Raw genomic sequence first — 27,911 nt, forward strand, 5'->3', positions numbered from 1 at the left:
TCAATCCCAGTTTTGATTACTTAAATTAACAAAAAAAAATGCATATAGCAAAGGATAGTTTCAATCTGCCTACCTCTGGGTTATGGGCCCAGCATGCTTCCATTGCCGTACTCTGCTGCACATGTAAGTGCAAGAGATCCTGAAGCACTCACTCATCATGGGAAAGTACCAATGTGTTTCTTCGTTGGTTGATGGAAGAAACATCTTACAAAAACTCTCCAGATTATTGACTTTTTAAAGTTTTTCTAGGAAACGTTCTAGATGTATGCTTATTAGCCTTTGTCAGTATGTACTTTTTGCAAAGTGTCTCTGTGGCGCAATCGGTTAGTGTGTCTGGCTACTAACCAAAAGGTTGGTGGTTCAATCCCACCCAGGGATGTAATTGACCTTGTTATCAGATTTTGGTGATCTTTAAGTAGACAAGTCAAAATTTCAAACCCCCTGTTATGGTGTAGGGTACCTGGCCTTCTCTGATGTAATCAGAGTTAGATTTGATTCATTGATTTTATAAAAACAGCTAGGAAGCACAATTTAGCAGTGGGTTGCAGAGAAAAAGAAATATGCTGGCAAAAAAAAAATCCAATTGAGTGATGAAACAGCTCTTCATTTTCTGGCTTTATTTTTATGCTAACAAATTTGTTCTCTGAAAAGTGTCCACAAAGCCAAGTCTCTGATTAACACCTTTGTAGGGATGGTTTTTCACCTATTACTAAATTAAACTTGCTTCATTGGAAAGGCAGCAAGATGCATCCTCATTTCATTGTCTACTGAAATAATACAGGTTGACACCAGGAAACATTAACGCCACTGCATCCTTGCTGCTTTCTCATGTAGAAGTCTGTTTAATGTGAAAACAAGGTGATATCTAATTAGCACACAGGTAAGGAATTAAGAAAATCTTTATTTAAGGGTGAAGATGTTTCTCACAAAATCGTTGCCCCAATGCATCATTGAAATTCAAGCTGGAAAGATGATTTTAATATATCACTTGTACATTTTGTATTGCTCTTCTGGTGACAATGTAGTTTGTTTTTGTCAATTACCCTTTTAATAATAGGGTAAAGAAAATTAAGTGGATTTTTTTAAGGAAAACTATACTGTCAATATACTATTAAAACAAATTAAAATGGTAAAAGTTATTGTACTTTAAGTAAAAATAAAAGAGCAAAAATATCAATCCCAGTTTTGATTACTTAAATTAACAAAAAAAAATGCATATAGCAAAGGATAGTTTCAATCTGCCTACCTCTGGGTTATGGGCCCAGCATGCTTCCATTGCAGTACTCTGCTGCACATGTAAGTGCAAGAGATCCTGAAGCACTCACTCATCATGGGAAAGTACCAATGTGTTTCTTCGTTGGTTGATGGAAGAAACATCTTACAAAAACTCTCCAGATTATTGACTTTTTAAAGTTTTTCTAGGAAACGTTCTAGATGTATGCTTATTAGACTTTGTCAGTATGTACTTTTTGCAAAGTGTCTCTGTGGCGCAATCGGTTAGTGTGTCCGGCTACTAACCAAAAGGTTGGTGGTTCAATCCCAACCAGGGACGTAATTGACATTGTTATCAGGTTTTGGTGATCTTTAAGTAGACAAGTCAAAATTTCAAACCCCCTGTTATGGTGTAGGGTACCGGGCCTTCTCTGATGTAATCAGAGTTAGATTTGATTCATTGATTTTATAAAAACAGCTAGGAAGCACAATTTAGCAGTGGGTTGCAGAGAAAAAGAAATATGCTGGCAAAAAAAATCCAATTGAGTGATTAAACAGCTCTTCATTTTCTGGCTTTATTTTTATGCTAACAAATTTGTTCTTTGAAAAGTGTCCACAAAGCCAAGTCTCTGATTAACACCTTTGTAGGGATGGTTTTTCACCTATTACTAAATTAAACTTGCTTCATTGGAAAGGCAGCAAGATGCATCCTCATTTCAATGTCTACTGAAATAATACAGGTTGACACCCGGAAACATTAACGCCACTGCATCCTTGCTGCTTTCTCATGTAGAAGTCTGTTTAATGTGAAAACAAGGTGATATCTAATTAGCACACAGGTTAGGAATTAAGAAAATCTTTATTTAAGGGTGAAGATGTTTCTCACAAAATTGTTGCCCCAATGCATCATTGAAATTCAAGCTGGAAAGATGATTTTAATATATCACTTGTACATTTTGTATTGCTCTTCTGGTGACAATGTAGTTTGTTTTTGTCAATTACCCTTTTAATAATAGGGTAAAGAAAATTAAGTGGATTTTTTAAAGAAAACTATACTGTCAATATACTATTAAAACAAATTAAAATGGTAAAAGTTATTGTACTTTAAGTAAAAATAAAAGAGCAAAAATATCAATCCCAGTTTTGATTACTTAAATTAACAAAAAAAAAATGCATATAGCAAAGGATAGTTTCAATCTGCCTACCTCTGGGTTATGGGCCCAGCATGCTTCCATTGCAGTACTCTGCTGCACATGTAAGTGCAAGAGATCCTGAAGCACTCACTCATCATGGGAAAGTACCAATGTGTTTCTTCGTTGGTTGATGGAAGAAACATCTTACAAAAACTCTCCAGATTATTGACTTTTTAAAGTTTTTCTAGGAAACGTTCTAGATGTATGCTTATTAGCCTTTGTCAGTATGTACTTTTGCAAAGTGTCTCTGTGGCGCAATCGGTTAGTGTGTCTGGCTACTAACCAAAAGGTTGGTGGTTCAATCCCACCCAGGGATGTAATTGACCTTGTTATCAGATTTTGGTGATCTTTAAGTAGACAAGTCAAAATTTCAAACCCCCTGTTATGGTGTAGGGTACCTAGCCTTCTCTGATGTAATCAGAGTTAGATTTGATTCATTGATTTTATAAAAACAGCTAGGAAGCACAATTTAGCAGTGGGTTGCAGAGAAAAAGAAATATGCTGGCAAAAAAAATCCAATTGAGTGATTAAACAGCTCTTCATTTTCTGGCTTTATTTTTATGCTAACAAATTTGTTCTTTGAAATGTGTCCACAAAGCCAAGTCTCTGATTAACACCTTTGTAGGGATGGTTTTTCACCTATTACTAAATTAAACTTGCTTCATTGGAAAGGCAGCAAGATGCATCCTCATTTCAATGTCTACTGAAATAATACAGGTTGACACCAGGAAACATTAACGCCACTGCATCCTTGCTGCTTTCTCATGTAGAAGTCTGTTTAATGTGAAAACAAGGTGATATCTAATTAGCACACAGGTTAGGAATTAAGAAAATCTTTATTTAAGGGTGAAGATGTTTCTCACAAAATTGTTGCCCCAATGCATCATTGAAATTCAAGCTGGAAAGATGATTTTAATATATCACTTGTACATTTTGTATTGCTCTTCTGGTGACAATGTAGTTTGTTTTTGTCAATTACCCTTTTAATAATAGGGTAAAGAAAATTAAGTGGATTTTTTAAAGAAAACTATACTGTCAATATACTATTAAAACAAATTAAAATGGTAAAAGTTATTGTACTTTAAGTAAAAATAAAAGAGCAAAAATATCAATCCCAGTTTTGATTACTTAAATTAACAAAAAAAAATGCATATAGCAAAGGATAGTTTCAATCTGCCTACCTCTGGGTTATGGGCCCAGCATGCTTCCATTGCCGTACTCTGCTGCACATGTAAGTGCAAGAGATCCTGAAGCACTCACTCATCATGGGAAAGTACCAATCTGTTTCTTCGTTGGTTGATGGAAGAAACATCTTACAAAAACTCTCCAGATTATTGACTTTTTAAAGTTTTTCTAGGAAACGTTCTAGATGTATGCTTATTAGACTTTGTCAGTATGTACTTTTTGCAAAGTGTCTCTGTGGCGCAATCGGTTAGTGTGTCCGGCTACTAACCAAAAGGTTGGTGGTTCAATCCAAACCAGGGACGTAATTGACATTGTTATCAGGTTTTGGTGATCTTTAAGTAGACAAGTCAAAATTTCAAACCCCCTGTTATGGTGTAGGGTACCTGGCCTTCTCTGATGTAATCAGAGTTAGATTTGATTCATTGATTTTATAAAAACAGCTAGGAAGCACAATTTAGCAGTGGGTTGCAGAGAAAAAGAAATATGCTGGCAAAAAAAATCCAATTGAGTGATTAAACAGCTCTTCATTTTCTGGCTTTATTTTTATGCTAACAAATTTGTTCTTTGAAAAGTGTCCACAAAGCCAAGTCTCTGATTAACACCTTTGTAGGGATGGTTTTTCACCTATTACTAAATTAAACTTGCTTCATTGGAAAGGCAGCAAGATGCATCCTCATTTCAATGTCTACTGAAATAATACAGGTTGACACCAGGAAACATTAACGCCACTGCATCCTTGCTGCTTTCTCATGTAGAAGTCTGTTTAATGTGAAAACAAGGTGATATCTAATTAGCACACAGGTTAGGAATTAAGAAAATCTTTATTTAAGGGTGAAGATGTTTCTCACAAAATTGTTGCCCCAATGCATCATTGAAATTCAAGCTGGAAAGATGATTTTAATATATCACTTGTACATTTTGTATTGCTCTTCTGGTGACAATGTAGTTTGTTTTTGTCAATTACCCTTTTAATAATAGGGTAAAGAAAATTAAGTGGATTTTTTAAAGAAAACTATACTGTCAATATACTATTCAAACAAATTAAAATGGTAAAAGTTATTGTACTTTAAGTAAAAATAAAAGAGCAAAAATATCAATCCCAGTTTTGATTACTTAAATTAACAAAAAAAAATGCATATAGCAAAGGATAGTTTCAATCTGCCTACCTCTGGGTTATGGGCCCAGCATGCTTCCATTGCAGTACTCTGCTGCACATGTAAGTGCAAGAGATCCTGAAGCACTCACTCATCATGGGAAAGTACCAATGTGTTTCTTCGTTGGTTGATGGAAGAAACATCTTACAAAAACTCTCCAGATTATTGACTTTTTAAAGTTTTTCTAGGAAACGTTCTAGATGTATGCTTATTAGCCTTTGTCAGTACGTACTTTTTGCAAAGTGTCTCTGTGGCGCAATCGGTTAGTGTGTCTGGCTACTAACCAAAAGGTTGGTGGTTTAATCCCACCCAGGGATGTAATTGACCTTGTTATCAGATTTTGGTGATCTTTAAGTAGACAAGTCAAAATTTCAAACCCCATGTTATGGTGTAGGGTACCTGGCCTTCTCTGATGTAATCAGAGTTAGATTTGATTCATTGATTTTATAAAAACAGCTAGGAAGCACAATTTAGCAGTGGGTTGCAGAGAAAAAGAAATATGCTGGCAAAAAAAATCCAATTGAGTGATGAAACAGCTCTTCATTTTCTGGCTTTATTTTTATGCTAACAAATTTGTTCTCTGAAAAGTGTCCACAAAGCCAAGTCTCTGATTAACACCTTTGTAGGGATGGTTTTTCACCTATTACTAAATTAAACTTGCTTCATTGGAAAGGCAGCAAGATGCATCCTCATTTCAATGTCTACTGAAATAATACAGGTTGACACCAGGAAACATTAACGCCACTGCATCCTTGCTGCTTTCTCATGTAGAAGTCTGTTTAATGTGAAAACAAGGTGATATCTAATTAGCACACAGGTAAGGAATTAAGAAAATCTTTATTTAAGGGTGAAGATGTTTCTCACAAAATCGTTGCCCCAATGCATCATTGAAATTCAAGCTGGAAAGATGATTTTAATATATCACTTGTACATTTTGTATTGCTCTTCTGGTGACAATGTAGTTTGTTTTTGTCAATTACCCTTTTAATAATAGGGTAAAGAAAATTAAGTGGATTTTTTAAAGAAAACTATACTGTCAATATACTATTAAAACAAATTAAAATGGTAAAAGTTATTGTACTTTAAGTAAAAATAAAAGAGCAAAAATATCAATCCCAGTTTTGATTACTTAAATTAACAAAAAAAAATGCATATAGCAAAGGATAGTTTCAATCTGCCTACCTCTGGGTTATGGGCCCAGCATGCTTCCATTGCCGTACTCTGCTGCACATGTAAGTGCAAGAGATCCTGAAGCACTCACTCATCATGGGAAAGTACCAATGTGTTTCTTCGTTGGTTGATGGAAGAAACATCTTACAAAAACTCTCCAGATTATTGACTTTTTAAAGTTTTTCTAGGAAACGTTCTAGATGTATGCTTATTAGCCTTTGTCAGTATGTACTTTTTGCAAAGTGTCTCTGTGGCGCAATCGGTTAGTGTGTCTGGCTACTAACCAAAAGGTTGGTGGTTCAATCCCACCCAGGGATGTAATTGACCTTGTTATCAGATTTTGGTGATCTTTAAGTAGACAAGTCAAAATTTCAAACCCCCTGTTATGGTGTAGGGTACCTGGCCTTCTCTGATGTAATCAGAGTTAGATTTGATTCATTGATTTTATAAAAACAGCTAGGAAGCACAATTTAGCAGTGGGTTTCAGAGAAAAAGAAATATGCTGGCAAAAAAAATCCAATTGAGTGATGAAACAGCTCTTCATTTTCTGGCTTTATTTTTATGCTAACAAATTTGTTCTCTGAAAAGTGTCCACAAAGCCAAGTCTCTGATTAACACCTTTGTAGGGATGGTTTTTCACCTATTACTAAATTAAACTTGCTTCATTGGAAAGGCAGCAAGATGCATCCTCATTTCAATGTCTACTGAAATAATACAGGTTGACACCAGGAAACATTAACGCCACTGCATCCTTGCTGCTTTCTCATGTAGAAGTCTGTTTAATGTGAAAACAAGGTGATATCTAATTAGCACACAGGTAAGGAATTAAGAAAATCTTTATTTAAGGGTGAAGATGTTTCTCACAAAATCGTTGCCCCAATGCATCATTGAAATTCAAGCTGGAAAGATGATTTTAATATATCACTTGTACATTTTGTATTGCTCTTCTGGTGACAATGTAGTTTGTTTTTGTCAATTACCCTTTTAATAATAGGGTAAAGAAAATTAAGAGGATTTTTTTAAGGAAAACTATACTGTCAATATACTATTAAAACAAATTAAAATGGTAAAAGTTATTGTACTTTAAGTAAAAATAAAAGAGCAAAAATATCAATCCCAGTTTTGATTACTTAAATTAACAAAAAAAAATGCATATAGCAAAGGATAGTTTCAATCTGCCTACCTCTGGGTTATGGGCCCAGCATGCTTCAATTGCAGTACTCTGCTGCACATGTAAGTGCAAGAGATCCTGAAGCACTCACTCATCATGGGAAAGTACCAATGTGTTTCTTCGTTGGTTGATGGAAGAAACATCTTACAAAAACTCTCCAGATTATTGACTTTTTAAAGTTTTTCTAGGAAACGTTCCAGATGTATGCTTATTAGCCTTTGTCAGTATGTACTTTTTACAAAGTGTATCTGTGGCGCAATCGGTTAGTGTGTCTGGCTACTAACCGAAAGGTTGGTGGTTCAATCCCACCCAGGGACGTAATTGACCTTGTTATCAGATTTTGGTGATCTTTAAGTAGACAAGTCAAAATTTCAAACCCCCCGTTATGGTGTAGGGTACCTGGCCTTCTCTGATGTAATCAGAGTTAGATTTGATTCAGTGATTTTATAAAAACAGATAGGAAGCACAATTTAGCAGTGGGTTGCAGAGAAAAAGAAATATGCTGGCAAAAAAAATCCAATTGAGTGATTAAACAGCTCTTCATTTTCTGGCTTTATTTTTATGCTAACAAATTTGTTCTCTGAAAAGTGTCCACAAAGCCAAGTCTCTGATTAACACCTTTGTAGGGATGGTTTTTCACCTATTACTAAATTAAACTTGCTTCATTGGAAAGGCAGCAAGATGCATCCTCATTTCAATTTCTACTGAAATAATACAGGTTGACACCAGGAAACATTAACGCCACTGCATCCTTGCTGCTTTCTCATGTGGAAGTCTGTTTAATGTGAAAACAAGGTGATATCTAATTAGCACACAGGTAAGGAATTAAGAAAATCTTTATTTAAGGGTGAAGATGTTTCTCACAAAATCGTTGCCCCAATGCATCATTGAAATTCAAGCTGGAAAGATGATTTTAATATATCACTTGTACATTTTGTATTGCTCTTCTGGTGACAATGTAGTTTGTTTTTGTCAATTACCCTTTTAATAATAGGGTAAAGAAAATTAAGTGGATTTTTTAAAGAAAACTATACTGTCAATATACTATTCAAACAAATTAAAATGGTAAAAGTTATTGTACTTCAAGTAAAAATAAAAGAGCAAAAATATCAATCCCAGTTTTGATTACTTAAATTAACAAAAAAAATGCATATAGCAAAGGATAGTTTCAATCTGCCTACCTCTGGGTTATGGGCCCAGCATGCTTCCATTGCAGTACTCTGCTGCACATGTAAGTGCAAGAGATACTGAAGCACTCACTCATCATGGGAAAGTACCAATGTGTTTCTTCGTTGGTTGATGGAAGAAACATCTTACAAAAACTCTCCAGATTATTGACTTTTTAAAGTTTTTCTAGGAAACGTTCCAGATGTATGCTTATTAGCCTTTGTCAGTATATACTTTTTACAAAGTGTCTCTGTGGCGCAATCGGTTAGTGTATCCGGCTACTAACCAAAAGGTTGGTGGTTCAATCCCACCCAGGGACGTAATTGACCTTGTTATCAGATTTTGGTGATCTTTAAGTAGACAAGTCAAAATTTCAAACCCCCTGTTATGGTGTAGGGTACCTGGCCTTTTCTGATGTAATCAGAGTTAGATTTGATTCAGTGATTTAATAAAAACAGCTAGGAAGCACAATTTAGCAGTGGGTTGCAGAGAAAAAGAAATATGCTGGCAAAAAAAATCCAATTGAGTGATTAAACAGCTCTTCATTTTCTGGCTTTATTTTTATGCCCAGAAATTTGTTCTCTGAAAAGTGTCCACAAAGCCAAGTCTCTGATTAACACCTTTGTAGGGATGGTTTTTCACCTATTACTAAATTAAACTTGCTTCATTGGAAAGGCAGCAAGATGCATCCTCATTTCAATGTCTACTGAAATAATACAGGTTGACACCAGGAAACATTAACGCCACTGCATCCTTGCTGCTTTCTCATGTAGAAGTCTGTTTAATGTGAAAACAAGGTGATATCTAATTAGCACACAGGTAAGGAATTAAGAAAATCTTTATTTAAGGGTGAAGATGTTTCTCACAAAATCGTTGCCCCAATGCATCATTGAAATTCAAGCTGGAAAGATGATTTTAATATATCACTTGTACATTTTGTATTGCTCTTCTGGTGACAATGTAGTTTGTTTTTGTCAATTACCCTTTTAATAATAGGGTAAAGAAAATTAAGTGGATTTTTTAAAGAAAACTATATTGTCAATATACTATTAAAACAAATTAAAATGGTAAAAGTTATTGTACTTTAAGTAAAAATAAAAGAGCAAAAATATCAATCCCAGTTTTGATTACTTAAATTAACAAAAAAAATGCATATAGCAAAGGATAGTTTCAATCTGCCTACCTCTGGGTTATGGGCCCTGTATGCTTCCATTGCAGTACTCTGCTGCACATGTAAGTGCAAGAGATCCTGAAGCACTCACTCATCATGGGAAAGTACCAATGTGTTTCTTCATTGGTTGATGGAAGAAACATCTTACAAAAACTCTCCAGATTATTGACTTTTTAAAGTTTTTCTAGGAAACGTTCTAGATGTATGCTTATTAGACTTTGTCAGTATGTACTTTTTGCAAAGTGTCTCTGTGGTGCAATCGGTTAGTGTGTCTGACTACTAACCAAAAGGTTGGTGGTTCAATCCCAACCAGGGACGTAATTGACCTTGTTATCAGATTTTGGTGATCTTTAAGTAGACAAGTCAAAATTTCAAACCCCCTGTTATGGTGTAGGGTACCTGGCCTTCTCTGATGTAATCAGAGTTAGATTTGATTCAGTGATTTTATAAAAACAGCTAGGAAGCACAATTTAGCAGTGGGTTGCAGAGAAAAAGAAATATGCTGGCAAAAAAAATCCAATTGAGTGATTAAACAGCTCTTCATTTTCTGGCTTTATTTTTATGCTAACAAATTTGTTCTTTGAAAAGTGTCCACAAAGCCAAGTCTCTGATTAACACCTTTGTAGGGATGGTTTTTCACCTATTACTAAATTAAACTTGCTTCATTGGAAAGGCAGCAAGATGCATCCTCATTTCAATGTCTACTGAAATAATACAGGTTGACACCAGGAAACATTAACGCCACTGTATCCTTGCTGCTTTCTCATGTGGAAGTCTGTTTAATGTGAAAACAAGGTGATATCTAATTAGCACACAGGTAAGGAATTAAGAAAATCTTTATTTAAGGGTGAAGATGTTTCTTACAAAATCGTTGCCCCAATGCATCATTGAAATTCAAGCTGGAAAGATGATTTTAATATATCACTTGTACATTTTGTATTGCTCTTCTGGTGACAATGTAGTTTGTTTTTGTCAATTACCATTTTAATAATAGGGTAAAGAAAATTGAGTGGATTTTTGAAAGAAAACAATACTGTCAATATACTATTAAAACAAATTAAAATGGTAAAAGTTATTGTACTTTAAGTAAAAATAAAAGAGCCAAAATATCAATCCCAGTTTTGGATTACTTTAATTAACAAAAAAAAATGCATATAGTAGAGGATAGTTTCAATCTGCCTACCGCTGGGTTATGGGCCCAGCATGCTTCCATTGCTGTACTCTGCTGCACATGTAAGTGCAAGAGATCCTGAAGCACTCACTCATCATGGGAAAGTACCAATGTGTTTCTTCATTGGTTGATAGAAGAAACATCTTACAAAAACTCTCCAGATTATTGACTTTTTAAAGTTTTTCTAGGAAACGTTCTAGATGTATGCTTATTAGACTTTGTCAGTATGTACTTTTTGCAAAGTGTCTCTGTGGCGCAATCGGTTAGTGTGTCCGGCTACTAACCAAAAGGTTGGTGGTTCAATCCCAACAACGGACGTAACTGACCTTGTTATCAGATTTTGGTGATCTTTAAGTAGACAAGTCAAAATGTCAAACCCCCTTTTTGGTGGTGTAGGGTACCTGGCCTTCTCTGATGTAATCAGAGTTAGATTTGATTCAGTGATTTTATAAAAACAGCTAGGAAGCACAATTTAGCAGTGGGTTGCAGAGAAAAAGAAATATGCTGGCAAAAAAAATCCAATTGAGTGATTAAACAGCTCTTCATTTTCTGGCTTTATTTTTATGCTAACAAATTTGTTCTTTGAAAAGTGTCCACAAAGCCAAGTCTCTGATTAACACCTTTGTAGGGATGGTTTTTCACCTATTACTAAATTAAACTTGCTTCATTGGAAAGGCAGCAAGATGCATCCTCATTTCAATGTCTACTGAAATAATACAGGTTGACACCAGGAAACATTAACGCCACTGTATCCTTGCTGCTTTCTCATGTGGAAGTCTGTTTAATGTGAAAACAAGGTGATATCTAATTAGCACACAGGTAAGGAATTAAGAAAATCTTTATTTAAGGGTGAAGATGTTTCTCACAAAATCGTTGCCCCAATGCATCATTGAAATTCAAGCTGGAAAGATGATTTTAATATATCACTTGTACATTTTGTACTGCTCTTCTGGTGACAATGTAGTTTGTTTTTGTCAATTACCATTTTAATAATAGGGTAAAGAAAATTAAGTGGATTTTTGAAAGAAAACAATACTGTCAATATACTATTAAAACAAATTAAAATGGTAAAAGTTATTGTACTTTAAGTAAAAATAAAAGAGCCAAAATATCAATCCCAGTTTTGGATTACTTTAATTAACAAAAAAAAAATGCATATAGCAGAGGATAGTTTCAATCTGCCTACCGCTGGGTTATGGGCCCAGCATGCTTCCATTGCAGTACTCTGCTGCACATGTAAGTGCAAGAGATCCTGAAGCACTCACTCATCATGGGAAAGTACCAATGTGTTTCTTCGTTGGTTGATGGAAGAAACATCTTACAAAAACTCTCCAGATTATTGACTTTTTAAAGTTTTTCTAGGAAACGTTTTAGATGAATGCTTATTAGCCTTTGTCAGTATGTGCTTTTGCAAAGTGTCTCTGTGGCGCAATCAGTTAGTGTGTATGGCTATTAACCAAAAAGTTGGTGGTTCAATCCCACCCAGGGACGTAATTGACCTTGTTATCAGATTTTGGTGATCTTTAAGTAGACAAGTCAAAATTTCAAACCCCCTCTTATGGTGTAGGGTACCTGGCCTTCTCTGATGTAATCAGAGTTAGATTTGATTCAGTGATTTTATAAAAACAGCTAGGAAGCACAATTTAGCAGTGGGTTGCAGAGAAAAAGAAATATGCTGGCAAAAAAATCCAATTGAGTGATTAAACAGCTCTTCATTTTCTGGCTTTATTTTTATGCTAACAAATTTGTTCTCTGAAAAGTGTCCACAAAGCCAAGTCTCTGATTAACACCTTTGTAAGGATGGTTTTTCACCTATTACTAAATTAAACTTGCTTCATTGGAAAGGCAGCAAGATGCATCCTCATTTCAATGTCTACTGAAATAATACAGGTTGACACCAGGAAACATTAACGCCACTGCATCCTTGCTGCTTTCTCTTGTGGAAGTCTGTTTAATGTGAAAACAAGGTGATATCAAATTAGCACACAGGTAAGGAATTAAGAAAATCTTTATTTAAGGGTGAAAATGTTTCTCACAAAATCGTTGCCCCAATGCATCATTGAAATTCAAGCTGGAAAGATGATTTTAATATATCACTTGTACATTTTGTATTGCTCTTCTGGTGACAATGTAGTTTGTTTTTGTCAATTACCATTTTAATAATAGGGTAAAGAAAATTAAGTGGATTTTTAAAAGAAAACAATACTTTCAATATACTATTAAAACAAATTAAAATGGTAAAAGTTATTGTACTTTAATGAAAAATAAAAGAGCAAAAATATCAATCCCAGTTTTGGATTACTTTAATTAACAAAAAAAATGCATATAGCAGAGGATAGTTTTAATCTGCCTACCTCTGGGTTATGGGCCCAGCATGCTTCCATTGCAGTACTTTGCTGCACATGTAAGTGCAAGAGATCCTGAAGCACTCAGTCATCATGGGAAAGTACCAATGTGTTTCTTCGTTGGTTGATGGAAGAAACATCTTACAAAAACTCTCCAGATTATTGACTTTTTAAAGTTTTTCTAGGAAACGTTCTAGATGTATGCTTATTAGCCTTTGTCAGTATGTACTTTTTGCAAAGTGTCTCTGTGGCGCAATCGGTTACTGTGTCCGGCTACTAATCAAAAGGTTGGTGGTTCAATCCCACCCAGGGACGTAATTGACCTTGTTATTAGATTTTGGTGATCTTTAAGTAGACAAGTCAAAATTTCAAACCCCCTGTTATGGTGTAGGGTACCTGGCCTTCTCTGATGTAATCAGAGTTAGATTTGATTCATTGATTTTATAAAAACAGCTAGGAAGCACAATTTAGCAGTGGGTTGCAGAGATAAAGAAATATGCTGGCAAAAAAAATCCAATTGAGTGATTAAACAGCTCTTCATTTTCTGGCTTTATTTTTATGCTAACAAATTTGTTCTCTGAAAAGTGTCCACAAAGCCAAGTCTCTGATTAACACCTTTGTAGGGATGGTTTTTCACCTATTACTAAATTAAACTTGCTTCATTGGAAAGGCAGCAAGATGCATCCTCATTTCAATGTCTACTGAAATAATACAGGTTGACACCAGGAAACATTAACGCCTCTGCATCCTTGCTGCTTTCTCATGTAGAAGTCTGTTTAATTTGAAAACAAGGTGATATCTAATTAGCACACAGGTAAGGAATTAAGAAAATCTTTATTTAAGGGTGAAGATGTTTCTCACAAAATCGTTGCCCCAATGCATCATTGAAATTCAAGCTGGAAAGATGATTTTAATATATCACTTGTACATTTTGTATTGCTCTTCTGGTGACAATGTAGTTTGTTTTTGTCAATTACCCTTTTAATAATAGGGTAAAGAAAATTAAGTGGATTTTTTAAAGAAAACTATACTGTCAATATACTATTAAAACAAATTAAAATGGTAAAAGTTATTGTACTTTAAGTAAAAATAAAAAAGCAAAAATATCAATCCCAGTTTTGATTACTAAAATTAACAAAAAAAAAATGCATATAGCAGAGGATAGTTTCAATCTGCCTACCTCTGGGTCATGTGCCCAGCATGCTTCCATTGCTGTACTCTGCTGCACATGTAAGTGCAATAGATCCTGAAGCACTCACTCATCATGGGAAAGTACCAATGTGTTTCTTCGTTGGTTGATGGAAGAAACATCTTACAAAAACTCTCCAGATTATTGACTTTTTAAAGTTTTTCTAGGAAAAGTTTTAGATGAATGCTTATTAGCCTTTGTCAGTATGTACTTTTGCAAAGTGTCTCTGTGGTGCAATTGGTTAGTGTGTCCAGCTACTAGCTAAAAGGTTGGTGGTTCAATCCCACCCAGTGACGTAATTAACCTTGTTATCAGATTTTGGTGATCTTTAAGTAGACAAGTCAAAATTTCAAACCCCTTGTTATGGTGTAGGGTACCTGGCCTTTTCTGATGTAATTAGAGTTAGATTTGATTCAGTGATTTAATAAAAACAGCTAGGAAGCACAATTTAGCAGTGGGTTGCAGAGAAAAAGAAATATGCTGGCAAAAAAAATCCAATTGAGTGATTAAACAGCTCTTCATTTTCTGGCTTTATTTTTATGCTAACAAATTTGTTCTCTGAAAAGTGTCCACAAAGCCAAGTCTCTGATTAACACCTTTGTAGGGATGGTTTTTCACCTATTACTAAATTAAACTTGCTTCATTGGAAAGGCAGCAAGATGCATCCTCATTTCAATGTCTACTGAAATAATACAGGTTGACACCAGGAAACATTAACGCCACTGCATCCTTGCTGCTTTCTCATGTAGAAGTCTGTTTAATGTGAAAACAAGGTGATATCTAATTAGCACACAGGTAAGGAATTAAGAAAATCTTTATTTAAGGGTGAAGATGTTTCTCACAAAATCGTTGCCCCAATGCATCATTGAAATTCAAGCTGGAAAGATGATTTTAATATATCACTTGTACATTTTGTATTGCTCTTCTGGTGACAATGTAGTTTGTTTTTGTCAATTACCCTTTTAATAATAGGGTAAAGAAAATTAAGTGGATTTTTTAAAGAAAACTATACTGTCAATATACTATTAAAACAAATTAAAATGGTAAAAGTTATTGTACTTTAAGTAAAAATTAAAGAGCAAAAATATCAATCCCAGTTTTGATTAATTAAATGAACAATAAAAATGCATATAGCAAAGGATAGTTTCAATCTGCCTACCTCTGGGTTATGGGCCCAGCATGCTTCCATTGCAGTACTCTGCAGCACATGTAAATGCAAGAGATCCTGAAGCACTCACTCATCATGGGAAAGTACCAATGTGTTTCTTCATTGGTTGATGGAAGAAACATCTTACAAAAACTCTCCAGATTATTGACTTTTTAAAGTTTTTCTAGGAAACGTTCTAGATGTATGCTTATTAGACTTTGTCAGAATGGACTTTTTTGCAAAGTGTCTCTGTGGCGCAATCGGTTAGTGTGTCCGGCTACTAACTAAAAGGTTGGTGGTTCAATCCCAACCAGGGACGTAATTGACCTTGTTATCAGATTTTGGTGATCTTTAAGTAGACAAGTCAAAATTTCAAACCCCCTGTTATGGTGTAGGGTACCTGGCCTTCTCTGATGTAATCAAAGTTAGATTTGATTCAGTGATTTTATAAAAACAGCTAGGAAGCACAATTTAGCAGTGGGTTGCAGAGAAAAAGAAATATGCTGGCAAAAAAAATCCAATTGAGTGATTAAACAGCTCTTCATTTTCTGGCTTTATTTTTATGCTAACAAATTTGTTCTTTGAAAAGTGTCCACAAAGCCAAGTCTCTGATTAACACCTTTGTAGGGATGGTTTTTCACCTATTACTAAATTAAACTTGCTTCATTGGAAAGGCAGCAAGATGCATCCTCATTACAATGTCTACTGAAATAATACAGGTTGACACCAGGAAACATTAACGCCACTGTATCCTTGCTGCTTTCTCATGTGGAAGTCTGTTTAATGTGAAAACAAGGTGATATCTAATTAGCACACAGGTAAGGAATTAAGAAAATCTTTATTTAAGGGTGAAGATGTTTCTCACAAAATTGTTGCCCCAATGCATCATTGAAATTCAAGCTGGAAAGATGATTTTAATATATCACTTGTACATTTTGTATTGCTCTTCTGGTGACAATGTAGTTTGTTTTTGTCAATTACCATTTTAATAATAGGGTAAAGAAAATTAAGTGGATTTTTAGAAGAAAACAATACTGTCAATATACTATTAAAACAAATTAAAATGGTAAAAGTTATTGTACTTTAAGTAAAAATAAAAGAACCAAAATATCAATCCCAGTTTTGGATTACTTTAATTAAAAAAAAAAATGCATATAGCAGAGGATAGTTTCAATCTGCCTACCGCTGGGTTATGGGCCCAGCATGCTTCCATTGCTGTACTCTGCTGCACATGTAAGTGCAAGAGATCCTGAAGCACTCACTCATCATGGGAAAGTACCAATGTGTTTCTTCGTTGGTTGATGGAAGAAACATCTTACAAAAACTCTCCAGATTATTGACTTTTTAAAGTTTTTCTAGGAAACGTTTTAGATAAATGCTTATTAGCCTTTGTCAGTATGGACTTTTGCAAAGTGTCTCTGTGGCGCAATCAGTTAGTGTGCACGGCTATTAACCAAAAGGTTGGTGGTTCAATCCCACCCAGGGACGTAATTGACCTTGTTATCAGATTTTGGTGATCTTTAAGTAGACAAGTCAAAATTTCAAATCCCCCTGTTCTGGTGTAGGGTACCTGGCCTTCTCTGATGTAATCAGAGTTAGATTTGATTCAGTGATTTTATAAAAACAGCTAGGAAGCACAATTTAGCAGTGGGTTGCAGAGAAAAAGAAATATGCTGGCAAAAAAAATCCAATTGAGTGATTAAACAGCTCTTAATTTTCTGGCTTTATTTTTATGCTAACAAATTTGTTCTCTGAAAAGTGTCCACAAAGCCAAGTCTCTGATTAACACCTTTGTAAGGATGGTTTTTAACCTATTACTAAATTAAACTTGCTTCATTGGAAAGGCAGCAAGATGCATCCTCATTTCAATGTCTACTGAAATAATACAGGTTGACACCAGGAAACATTAACGCCACTGCATCCTTGCTGCTTTCTCATGTGGAAGTCTGTTTAATGTGAAAACAAGGTGATATCTAATTAGCACACAGGTAAGGAATTAAGAAAATCTTTATTTAAGGGTGAAAATGTTTCTCACAAAATCGTTGCCCCAATGCATCATTGAAATTCAAGCTGGAAAGATGATTTTAATATATCACTTGTACATTTTGTACTGCTCTTCTGGTGACAATGTAGTTTGTTTTTGTCAATTACCATTTTAATAATAGGGTAAAGAAAATTAAGTGGATTTTTGAAAGAAAACAATACTGTCAATATACTATTAAAACAAATTAAAATGGTAAAAGTTATTGTACTGTAAGTAAAAATAAAAGAGCCAACATATCAATCCCAGTTTTGGATTACTTTAATTAACAAAAACAAATGCATATAGCAGAGGATAGTTTCAATCTGTCTACCTCTGGGTTATGTGCTCAGCATGCTTCCATTGCTGTACTCTGCTGCACATGTAAGTGCAATAGATCCTGAAGCACTCACTCATCATGGGAAAGTACCAATGTGTTTCTTCGTTGGTTGATGGAAGAAACATCTTACAAAAACTCTCCAGATTATTGACTTTTTAAAGTTTTTCTAGGAAACGTTTTAGATGAATGCTTATTAGCCTTTGTCAGTATGTACTTTTGCAAAGTGTCTCTGTGGCGCAATCAGTTAGTGTGTATGGCTATTAACCAAAAGGTTGGTGGTTCAATCCCACCCAGGGACGTAATTGACCTTGTTATCAGATTTTGGTGATCTTTAAGTAGACAAGTCAAAATTTCAAACCCCCTCTTATGGTGTAGGGTACCTGGCCTTCTCTGATGTAATCAGAGTTAGATTTGATTCAGTGATTTTATAAAAACAGCTAGGAAGCACAATTTAGCAGTGGGTTGCAGAGAAAAAGAAATATGCTGGCAAAAAAATCCAATTGAGTGATTAAACAGCTCTTCATTTTCTGGCTTTATTTTTATGCTAACAAATTTGTTCTCTGAAAAGTGTCCACAAAGCCAAGTCTCTGATTAACACCTTTGTAAGGATGGTTTTTCACCTATTACTAAATTAAACTTGCTTCATTGGAAAGGCAGCAAGATGCATCCTCATTTCAATGTCTACTGAAATAATACAGGTTGACACCAGGAAACATTAACGCCACTGCATCCTTGCTGCTTTCTCATGTGGAAGTCTGTTTAATGTGAAAACAAGGTGATATCAAATTAGCACACAGGTAAGGAATTAAGAAAATCTTTATTTAAGGGTGAAAATGTTTCTCACAAAATCGTTGCCCCAATGCATCATTGAAATTCAAGCTGGAAAGATGATTTTAATATATCACTTGTACATTTTGTATTGCTCTTCTGGTGACAATGTAGTTTGTTTTTGTCAATTACCATTTTAATAATAGGGTAAAGAAAATTAAGTGGATTTTTAAAAGAAAACAATACTTTCAATATACTATTAAAACAAATTAAAATGGTAAAAGTTATTGTACTTTAATGAAAAATAAAAGAGCAAAAATATCAATCCCAGTTTTGGATTACTTTAATTAACAAAAAAAATGCATATAGCAGAGGATAGTTTTAATCTGCCTACCTCTGGGTTATGGGCCCAGCATGCTTCCATTGCAGTACTCTGCTGCACATGTAAGTGCAAGAGATCCTGAAGCACTCACTCATCATGGGAAAGTACCAATGTGTTTCTTCGTTGGTGGATGGAAGAAACATCTTACAAAAACTCCAGATTATTGACTTTTTAAAGTTTTTCTAGGAAACATTTTAGATGAATGCATATTAGCCTTTGTCAGTATGCACTTTTTGCAAAGTGTCTCTGTGGCGCAATCGGTTAGTGTGTCCGGCTACTAACCAAAAGGTTGGTGGTTCAATCCCACCCAGGGACGTAATTGACCTTGTTATCAGATTTTGGTGATCTTTAAGTAGACAAGTCAAAATTTCAAATCCCCTCTTATGGTGTAGGGTACCTGGCCTTCTCTGATGTAATCAGAGTTAGATTTGATTCAGTGATTTTATAAAAACAGCTAGGAAGCACAATTTAGCAGTGGGTTGCAGAGAAAAAGAAATATGCTGGCAAAAAAATCCAATTGAGTGCTTAAACAGCTCTTCATTTTCTGGCTTTATTTTTATGCTAACAAATTTGTTCTCTGAAAAGTATCCACAAAGCCAAGTCTCTGATGAACACATTTGTAAGGATGGTTTTTCACCTATTACTAAATTAAACTTGCTTCATTGGAAAGGCAGCAAGATGCATCCTCATTTCAATGTCTACTGAAATAATACAGGTTGACACCAGGAAACATTAACGCCAATGCATCCTTGCTGCTTTCTCATGTGGAAGTCTGTTTAATGTGAAAACAAGGTGATATCTAATTAGCACACAGGTAAGGAATTAAGAAAATCTTTATTTAAGGGTGAAGATGTTTCTCACAAAATCGTTGCCCCAATGCATCATTGAAATTCAAGCTGGAAAGATGATTTTAATATATCACTTGTACATTTTGTATTGCTCTTTTGGTGACAATGTAGTTTGTTTTTGTCAAGTACCATTTTAATAATAGGGTAAAGAAAATTAAGTGGATTTTTGAAAGAAAACAATACTGTCAATATACTATTAAAACAAATTAAAATGGTAAAAGTTATTGTACTGTAAGCAAACATAAAATAGCTAACATATCAATCCCAGTTTTGGATTACTTTAATTAACAAAAAAAATGCATATAGCAGAGGATAGTTTTAATCTGCCTACCTCTGGGTAATGGGCCCAGCATGCTTCTATTGCAGTACTCTGCTGCACATGTAAGTGCAAGAGATCCTGAAGCACTCACTCATCATGGGAAAGTACCAATGTGTTTCTTCGTTGGTTGATTTAAGAAAATTCTTACAAAAACTCTCCAGATTATTGACTTTTTAAAGTTTTTCTATGAAACGTTCTAGATGAATGCTTATTAGCCTTTGTCAGTATGTACTTTTTGCAAATTGTCTCTGTGGCGCAATCGGTTAGTGTGTCTGGCTACTAACCAAAAGGTTGGTGGTTTAATCCCACCCAGGGACATAATTGACCTTGTGATCAGGTTTTGGTGATATTTAAGTAGACAAGTCAAAATTTCAAACCCCCTCTTATGGTGTAGGGTACCTGGCCTTTTCTGATGTAATCAGAGTTAGATTTGATTCAGTGATTTTATAAAAAACAGCTAGGAAGCACAATTTAGCAATGGGTTGCAGAGAAAAAAAATATGCTGGCAGAAAAATCCAATTGAGTGATTAAACAGCTCTTCATTTTCTGCCTTTATTTTTATGCTAACAAATTTGTTCCCTAAAAAGTGTCCACAAAGCCAAGTCTCTGATTAACACCTTTGTAGGGATGGTTTTTCACCTATTACTAAATTAAACTTGCTTCATTGGAAAGGCAGCAAGATGCATCCTCATTTCAATGTCTACTGAAATAATACAGGTTGACACCAGGAAACATTAACGCCACTGCATCCTTGCTGCTTTCTCATGTAGAAGTCTGTTTAATGTGAAAACAAGGTGATATCTAATTAGCACACAGGTAAGGAATTAAGAAAATCTTTATTTAAGGGTGAAGATGTTTCACACAAAATCGTTGCCCCAATGCATCATTGAAATTCAAGCTGGAAAGATGATTTTAATATATCACTTGTACATTTTGTATTGCTCTTCTGGTGACAATGTAGTTTGTTTTTGTCAATTACCCTTTTAATAATAGGGTAAAGAAAATTAAGTGGATTTTTTAAAGAAAACTATACTGTCAATATACTATTAAAACAAATTAAAATGGTAAAAGTTATTGTACTTTAAGTAAAAATAAAAGAGCAAAAATATCAATCCCAGTTTTGATTACTTAAATTAACAAAAAAAATGCATATAGCAATGGATAGTTTCAATCTGCCTACCTCTGGGTTATGAGCCCAGCATGCTTCAATTGCAGTACTCTGCTGCACATGTAAGTGCAAGAGATCCTGAAGCACTCACTCATCATGGGAAAGTACCAATGTGTTTCTTCGTTGGTTGATGGAAGAAACATCTTACAAAAACTCTCCAGATTATTGACTTTTTAAAGTTTTTCTAGGAAACGTTCTAGATGTATGCTTATTAGCCTTTGTCAGTATGTACTTTTTTGCAGAGTGTCTCTGTGGCGCAAACGGTTAGTGTGTCCGGCTACTAACCAAAAGGTTGGTGGTTCAATCCCACCCAGGGACGTAATTGACCTTGTTATCAGATTTTGGTGATCTTTAAGTAGACAAGTCAAAATTTCAAACCCCCTGTTATGGTGTAGGGTACCTGGCCTTCTCTGATGTAATCAGAGTTAGATTTGATTCATTGATTTTATAAAAACAGCTAGGAAGCACAATTTAGCAGTGGGTTGCAGAGAAAAAGAAATATGCTGGCAAAAAAAATCCAATTGAGTGATTAAACAGCTCTTCATTTTCTGGCTTTATTTTTATGCTAACAAATTTGTTCTCTGAAAAGTGTCCACAAAGCCAAGTCTCTGATTAACACCTTTGTAGGGATGGTTTTTCACCTATTACTAAATTAAACTTGCTTCATTGGAAAGGCAGCAAGATGCATCCTCATTTCAATGTCTACTGAAATAATACAGGTTGACACCAGGAAATATTAACGCCACTGCATCCTTGCTGCTTTCTCATGTAGAAGTCTGTTTAATGTGAAAACAAGGTGATATCTAATTAGCACACAGGTAAGGAATTAAGAAAATCTTTATTTAAGGGTGAAAATGTTTCTCACAAAATCGTTGCCCCCAATGCATCATTGAAATTCAAGCTGGAAAGATGATTTTAATATATCACTTGTACATTTTGTATTGCTCTTCTGGTGACAATGTAGTTTGTTTTTGTCAATTACCATTTTAATGATAGGGTAAAGAAAATTAAGTGGATTTTTAAAAGAAAACAATACTTTCAATATACTATTAAAACAAATTAAAATGGTAAAAGTTATTGTACTTTAATGAAAAATAAAGAGCAAAAATATCAATCCCAGTTTTGGATTACTTTAATTAACAAAAAAAATGCATATAGCAGAGGATAGTTTTAATCTGCCTACCTCTGGGTTATGGGCCCAGCATGCTTCCATTGCAGTACTCTGCTGCACATGTAAGTGCAAGAGATCCTGAAGCACTCACTCATCATGGGAAAGTACCAATGTGTTTCTTCGTTGGTGGATGGAAGAAACATCTTACAAAAACTCTCCAGATTATTGACTTTTTAAAGTTTTTCTAGGAAACGTTTTAGATGAATGCTTATTAGCCTTTGTCAGTATGGACTTTCGCAAAGTGTCTCTGTGGCGCAATCAGTTAGTGTGTACGGCTATTAACCAAAAGGTTGGTGGTTCAATCCCACCCATTGACGTAATTGACCTTGTTATGAGATTTTGGTGATCTTTAAGTAGACAAGTCAAAATTTCAAATCCCCTCTTATGGTGTAGGGTACCTGGCCTTCTCTGATGTAATCAGAGTTAGATTTGATTCAGTGATTTTATAAAAACAGCTAGGAAGCACAATTTAGCAGTGGGTTGCAGAGAAAAAGAAATATGCTGGCAAAAAAATCCAATTGAGTGATTAAACAGCTCTTCATTTTCTGGCTTTATTTTTATGCTAACAAATGTGTTCTCTGAAAAGTGTCCACAAAGCCAAGTCTCTGATGAACACCTTTGTAAGGATGGTTTTTCACCTATTACTAAATTAAACTTGCTTCATTGGAAAGGCAGCAAGATGCATCCTCATTTCAATGTCTACTGAAATAATACAGGTTGACACCAGGAAACATTAACGCCAATGCATCCTTGCTGCTTTCTCATGTGGAAGTCTGTTTAATGTGAAAACAAGGTGATATCTAATTAGCACACAGGTAAGGAATTAAGAAAATCTTTATTTAAGGGTGAAGATGTTTCTCACAAAATCGTTGCCCCAATGCATCATTGAAATTCAAGCTGGAAAGATGATTTTAATATATCACTTGTACATTTGTATTGTTCTTCTGGTGACAATGTAGTTTGTTTTTGTCAATTACCATTTTAATAATAGGGTAAAGAAAATTAAGTGGATTTTTGAAAGAAAACAATACTGTCAATATACTATTAAAACAAATTAAAATGGTAAAAGTTATTGTACTTTAAGTAAACATAAAATAGCTAACATATCAATCCCAGTTTTGGATTACTTTAATTAACAAAAAAAATGCGAATAGCAGAGGATAGTTTCAATCTGCCTACCTCTGGTTAATGGGCCCAGCATGCTTCCATTGCAGTACTCTGCTGCACATGTAAGTGCAAGAGATCCTGAAGCACTCACTCATCATGGGAAAGTACCAATGTGTTTCTTCGTTGGTTGATTTCAGAAAATTCTTACAAAAACTCTCCAGATTATTGACTTTTTAAAGTTTTTCTAGGAAACGTTCTAGATGAATGCTTATTAGCCTTTGTCAGTATGTACTTTTTGCAAATTGTCTCTGTGGCGCAATCGGTTAGTGTGTCTGGCTACTAACCAAAATGTTGGTGGTTCAATCCCACCCAGGGACATAATTGACCTTGTGATCAGGTTTTGGTGATATTTAAGTAGACAAGTCAAAATTTCAAACCCCCTCTTATGGTGTAGGGTACCTGGCCTTCTCTGATGTAATCAGAGTTAGATTTGATTCAGTGATTTTATAAAAAACAGCTAGGAAGCACAATTTAGCAATGGGTTGCAGAGAAAAAAAATATGCTGGCAGAAAAATCCAATTGAGTGATTAAACAGCTCTTCATTTTCTGCCTTTATTTTTATGCTAACAAATTTGTTCTCTAAAAAGTGTCCACAAAGCCAAGTCTCTGATTAACACCTTTGTAGGGATGGTTTTTCACCTATAACTAAATTAAACTTGCTTCATTGGAAAGGCAGCAAGATGCATCCTCATTTCAATGTCTACTGAAATAATACAGGTTGACACCAGGAAACATTAACGCCACTGCATCCTTGCTGCTTTCTCATGTAGAAGTCTGTTTAATGTGAAAACAAGGTGATATCTAATTAGCACACAGGTAAGGAATTAAGAAAATCTTTATTTAAGGGTGAAGATGTTTCTCACAAAATCGTTGCCCCAATGCATCATTGAAATTCAAGCTGGAAAGATCACTTGTACATTTTGTATTGCTCTTCTGGTGACAATGTAGTTTGTTTTTGTCAATTACCCTTTTAATAATAGGGTAAAGAAAATTAAGTGGATTTTTTAAAGAAAACTATATTGTCAATATACTATTAAAACAAATTAAAATGGTAAAAGTTATTGTACTTTAAGTAAAAATAAAAGAGCAAAAATATCAATCCCAGTTTTGATTACTTAAATTAACAAAAAAAAAATGCATATAGCAAAGGATAGTTTCAATCTGCCTACCTCTGTGTTTTGGGCCCAGCATGCTTCCATTGCAGTACTCTGCTGCACATGTAAGTGCAAGAGATCCTGAAGCACTCACTCATCATGGGAAAGTACCAATGTGTTTCTTCGTTGGTTGATGGAAGAAACATCTTACAAAAACTCTCCAGATTATTGACTTTTTAAAGTTTTTCTAGGAAACGTTCTAGATGTATGCTTATTAGCCTTTGTCAGTATGTACTTTTTTGCAAAGTGTCTCTGTGGCGCAATCGGTTAGTGTGTCCGGCTACTAACCAAAAGGTTGGTGGTTCAATCTCACCCAGGGACGTAATTGACCTTGTTATCAGATTTTGGTGATCTTTAAGTAGACAAGTCAAAATTTCAAACCCCCTGTTATGGTGTAGGGTACCTGGCCTTCTCTGATGTAATCAGAGTTAGATTTGATTCATTGATTTTATAAAAACAGCTAGGAAGCACAATTTAGCAGTGGGTTGCAGAGAAAAAGAAATATGCTGGCAAAAAAAATCCAATTGAGTGATTAAACAGCTCTTCATTTTCTGGCTTTATTTTTATGCTAACAAATTTGTTCTCTGAAAAGTGTCCACAAAGCCAAGTCTCTGATTAACACCTTTGTAGGGATGGTTTTTCACCTATTACTAAATTAAACTTGCTTCATTGGAAAGGCAGCAAGATGCATCCTCATTTCATTGTCTACTGAAATAATACAGGTTGACACCAGGAAACATTAACGCCACTGCATCCTTGCTGCTTTCTCATGTAGAAGTCTGTTTAATGTGAAAACAAGGTGATATCTAATTAGCACACAGGTAAGGAATTAAGAAAATCTTTATTTAAGGGTGAAAATGTTTCTCACAAAATCGTTGCCCCCAATGCATCATTGAAATTCAAGCTGGAAAGATGATTTTAATATATCACTTGTACATTTTGTATTGCTCTTCTGGTGACAATGTAGTTTGTTTTTGTCAATTACCATTTTAATAATAGGGTAAAGAAAATTAAGTGGATTTTTAAAAGAAAACAATACTTTCAATATACTATTAAAACAAATTAAAATGGTAAAAGTTATTGTACTTTAATGAAAAATAAAGAGCAAAAATATCAATCCCAGTTTTGGATTACTTTAACAAAAAAAATGCATATAGCAGAGGAAAGTTTTAATCTGCCTACCTCTGGGTTATGGGCCCAGCATGCTTCCATTGCAGTACTCTGCTGCACATGTAAGTGCAAGAGATCCTGAAGCACTCACTCATCATGGGAAAGTACCAATGTGTTTCTTCGTTGGTGGATGGAAGAAACATCTTACAAAAACTCTCCAGATTATTGACTTTTTAAAGTTTTTCTAGGAAACGTTCTAGATGTATGCTTATTAGCCTTTGTCAGTATGTACTTTTTTGCAAAGTGTCTCTGTGGCGCAATCGGTTAGTGTGTCCGGCTACTAACCAAAAGGTTGGTGGTTCAATCCCACCCAGGGACGTATTTGACCTTGTTATCAGATTTTGGTGATCTTTAAGTAGACAAGTCAAAATTTCAAACCCCCTGTTAAGGTGTAGGGTACCTGGCCTTCTCTGATGTAATCAGAGTTAGATTTGATTCATTGATTTTATAAAAACAGCTAGGAAGCACAATTTAGCAGTGGGTTGCAGAGAAAAAGAAATATGCTGGCAAAAAAAATCCAATTGAGTGATTAAACAGCTCTTCATTTTCTGGCTTTATTTTTATGCTAACAAATTTGTTCTCTGAAAAGTGTCCACAAAGCCAAGTCTCTGATTAACACCTTTGTAGGGATGGTTTTTCACCTATTACTAAATTAAACTTGCTTCATTGGAAAGGCAGCAAGATGCATCCTCATTTCAATGTCTACTGAAATAATACAGGTTGACACCAGGAAACATTAACGCCACTGCATCCTTGCTGCTTTCTCATGTAGAAGTCTGTTTAATGTGAAAACAAGGTGATATCTAATTAGCACACAGGTAAGGAATTAAGAAAATCTTTATTTAAGGGTGAAAATGTTTCTCACAAAATCGTTGCCCCCAATGCATCATTGAAATTCAAGCTGGAAAGATGATTTTAATATATCACTTGTACATTTTGTATTGCTCTTCTGGTGACAATGTAGTTTGTTTTTGTCAATTACCATTTTAATAATAGGGTAAAGAAAATTAAGTGGATTTTTAAAAGAAAACAATACTTTCAATATACTATTAAAACAAATTAAAATGGTAAAAGTTATTGTACTTTAATGAAAAATAAAGAGCAAAAATATCAATCCCAGTTTTGGATTACTTTAATTAACAAAAAAAATGCATATAGCAGAGGAAAGTTTTCATCTGCCTACCTCTGGGTTATGGGCCCAGCATGCTTCCATTGCAGTACTCTGCTGCACATGTAAGTGCAAGAGATCCTGAAGCACTCACTCATCATGGGAAAGTACCAATGTGTTTCTTCGTTGGTGGATGGAAGAAACATCTTACAAAAACTCTCCAGATTATTGACTTTTTAAAGTTTTTCTAGGAAACGTTTTAGATGAATGCTTATTAGCCTTTGTCAGTATGGACTTTTGCAAAGTGTCTCTGTGGCGCAATCAGTTAGTGTGTACGGCTATAAACCAAAAGGTTGGTGGTTCAATCCCACCCATTGACGTAATTGACCTTGTTATCAGATTTTGGTGATCTTTAAGTAGACAAGTCAAAATTTCAAATCCCCTCTTATGGTGTAGGGTACCTGGCCTTCTCTGATGTAATCAGAGTTAGATTTGATTCAGTGATTTTATAAAAACAGCTAGGAAGCACAATTTAGCAGTGGGTTGCAGAGAAAAAGAAATATGCTGGCAAAAAAATCCAATTGAGTGATTAAACAGCTCTTAATTTTCTGGCTTTATTTTTATGCTAACAAATTTGTTCTCTGAAAAGTGTCCACAAAGCCAAGTCTCTGATGAACACCTTTGTAAGGATGGTTTTTCACCTATTACTAAATTAAACTTGCTTCATTGGAAAGGCAGCAAGATGCATCCTCATTTCAATGTCTACTGAAATAATACAGGTTGACACCAGGAAACATTAACGCCAATGCATCCTTGCTGCTTTCTCATGTGGAAGTCTGTTTAATGTGAAAACAAGGTGATATCTAATTAGCACACAGGTAAGGAATTAAGAAAATCTTTATTTAAGGGTGAAGATGTTTCTCACAAAATCGTTGCCCCAATGCATCATTGAAATTCAAGCTGGAAAGATGATTTTAATATATCACTTGTACATTTTGTATTGCTCTTCTGGTGACAATGT

The 27,911-nt window shown here is 34.8% G+C and overlaps 7 non-coding genes across 7 annotated transcripts; all 7 read left to right on the top strand.

The window, feature by feature from the left end:
• Positions 1–305: 305 nt before the first annotated feature.
• Positions 306–379, top strand: TRNAS-ACU (transfer RNA serine (anticodon ACU)). Its single transcript has one exon. It is a non-coding gene; the product is annotated as a tRNA-Ser (tRNA).
• Positions 380–2,648: 2,269 nt separating this feature from the next.
• On the top strand, positions 2,649–2,722 carry TRNAS-ACU (transfer RNA serine (anticodon ACU)). Its single transcript has one exon. It is a non-coding gene; the product is annotated as a tRNA-Ser (tRNA).
• Positions 2,723–6,158: 3,436 nt separating this feature from the next.
• On the top strand, positions 6,159–6,232 carry TRNAS-ACU (transfer RNA serine (anticodon ACU)). Its single transcript has one exon. It is a non-coding gene; the product is annotated as a tRNA-Ser (tRNA).
• Positions 6,233–19,027: 12,795 nt separating this feature from the next.
• On the top strand, positions 19,028–19,101 carry TRNAS-ACU (transfer RNA serine (anticodon ACU)). Its single transcript has one exon. It is a non-coding gene; the product is annotated as a tRNA-Ser (tRNA).
• A 1,095-nt stretch (positions 19,102–20,196) lies between these two features.
• On the top strand, positions 20,197–20,270 carry TRNAS-ACU (transfer RNA serine (anticodon ACU)). The gene has a single exon. It is a non-coding gene; the product is annotated as a tRNA-Ser (tRNA).
• A 3,432-nt stretch (positions 20,271–23,702) lies between these two features.
• On the top strand, positions 23,703–23,776 carry TRNAS-ACU (transfer RNA serine (anticodon ACU)). The gene has a single exon. It is a non-coding gene; the product is annotated as a tRNA-Ser (tRNA).
• A 2,251-nt stretch (positions 23,777–26,027) lies between these two features.
• TRNAS-ACU (transfer RNA serine (anticodon ACU)) lies at positions 26,028–26,101 on the top strand. Its single transcript has one exon. It is a non-coding gene; the product is annotated as a tRNA-Ser (tRNA).
• The last annotated feature ends 1,810 nt before the right edge of the window (positions 26,102–27,911 follow it).

The sequence above is a fragment of the Pseudophryne corroboree genome, assembly GCF_028390025.1.
Source record: "Pseudophryne corroboree isolate aPseCor3 chromosome 7 unlocalized genomic scaffold, aPseCor3.hap2 SUPER_7_unloc_8, whole genome shotgun sequence".
In the NCBI taxonomy this organism is placed as follows: domain Eukaryota; kingdom Metazoa; phylum Chordata; class Amphibia; order Anura; family Myobatrachidae; genus Pseudophryne; species Pseudophryne corroboree.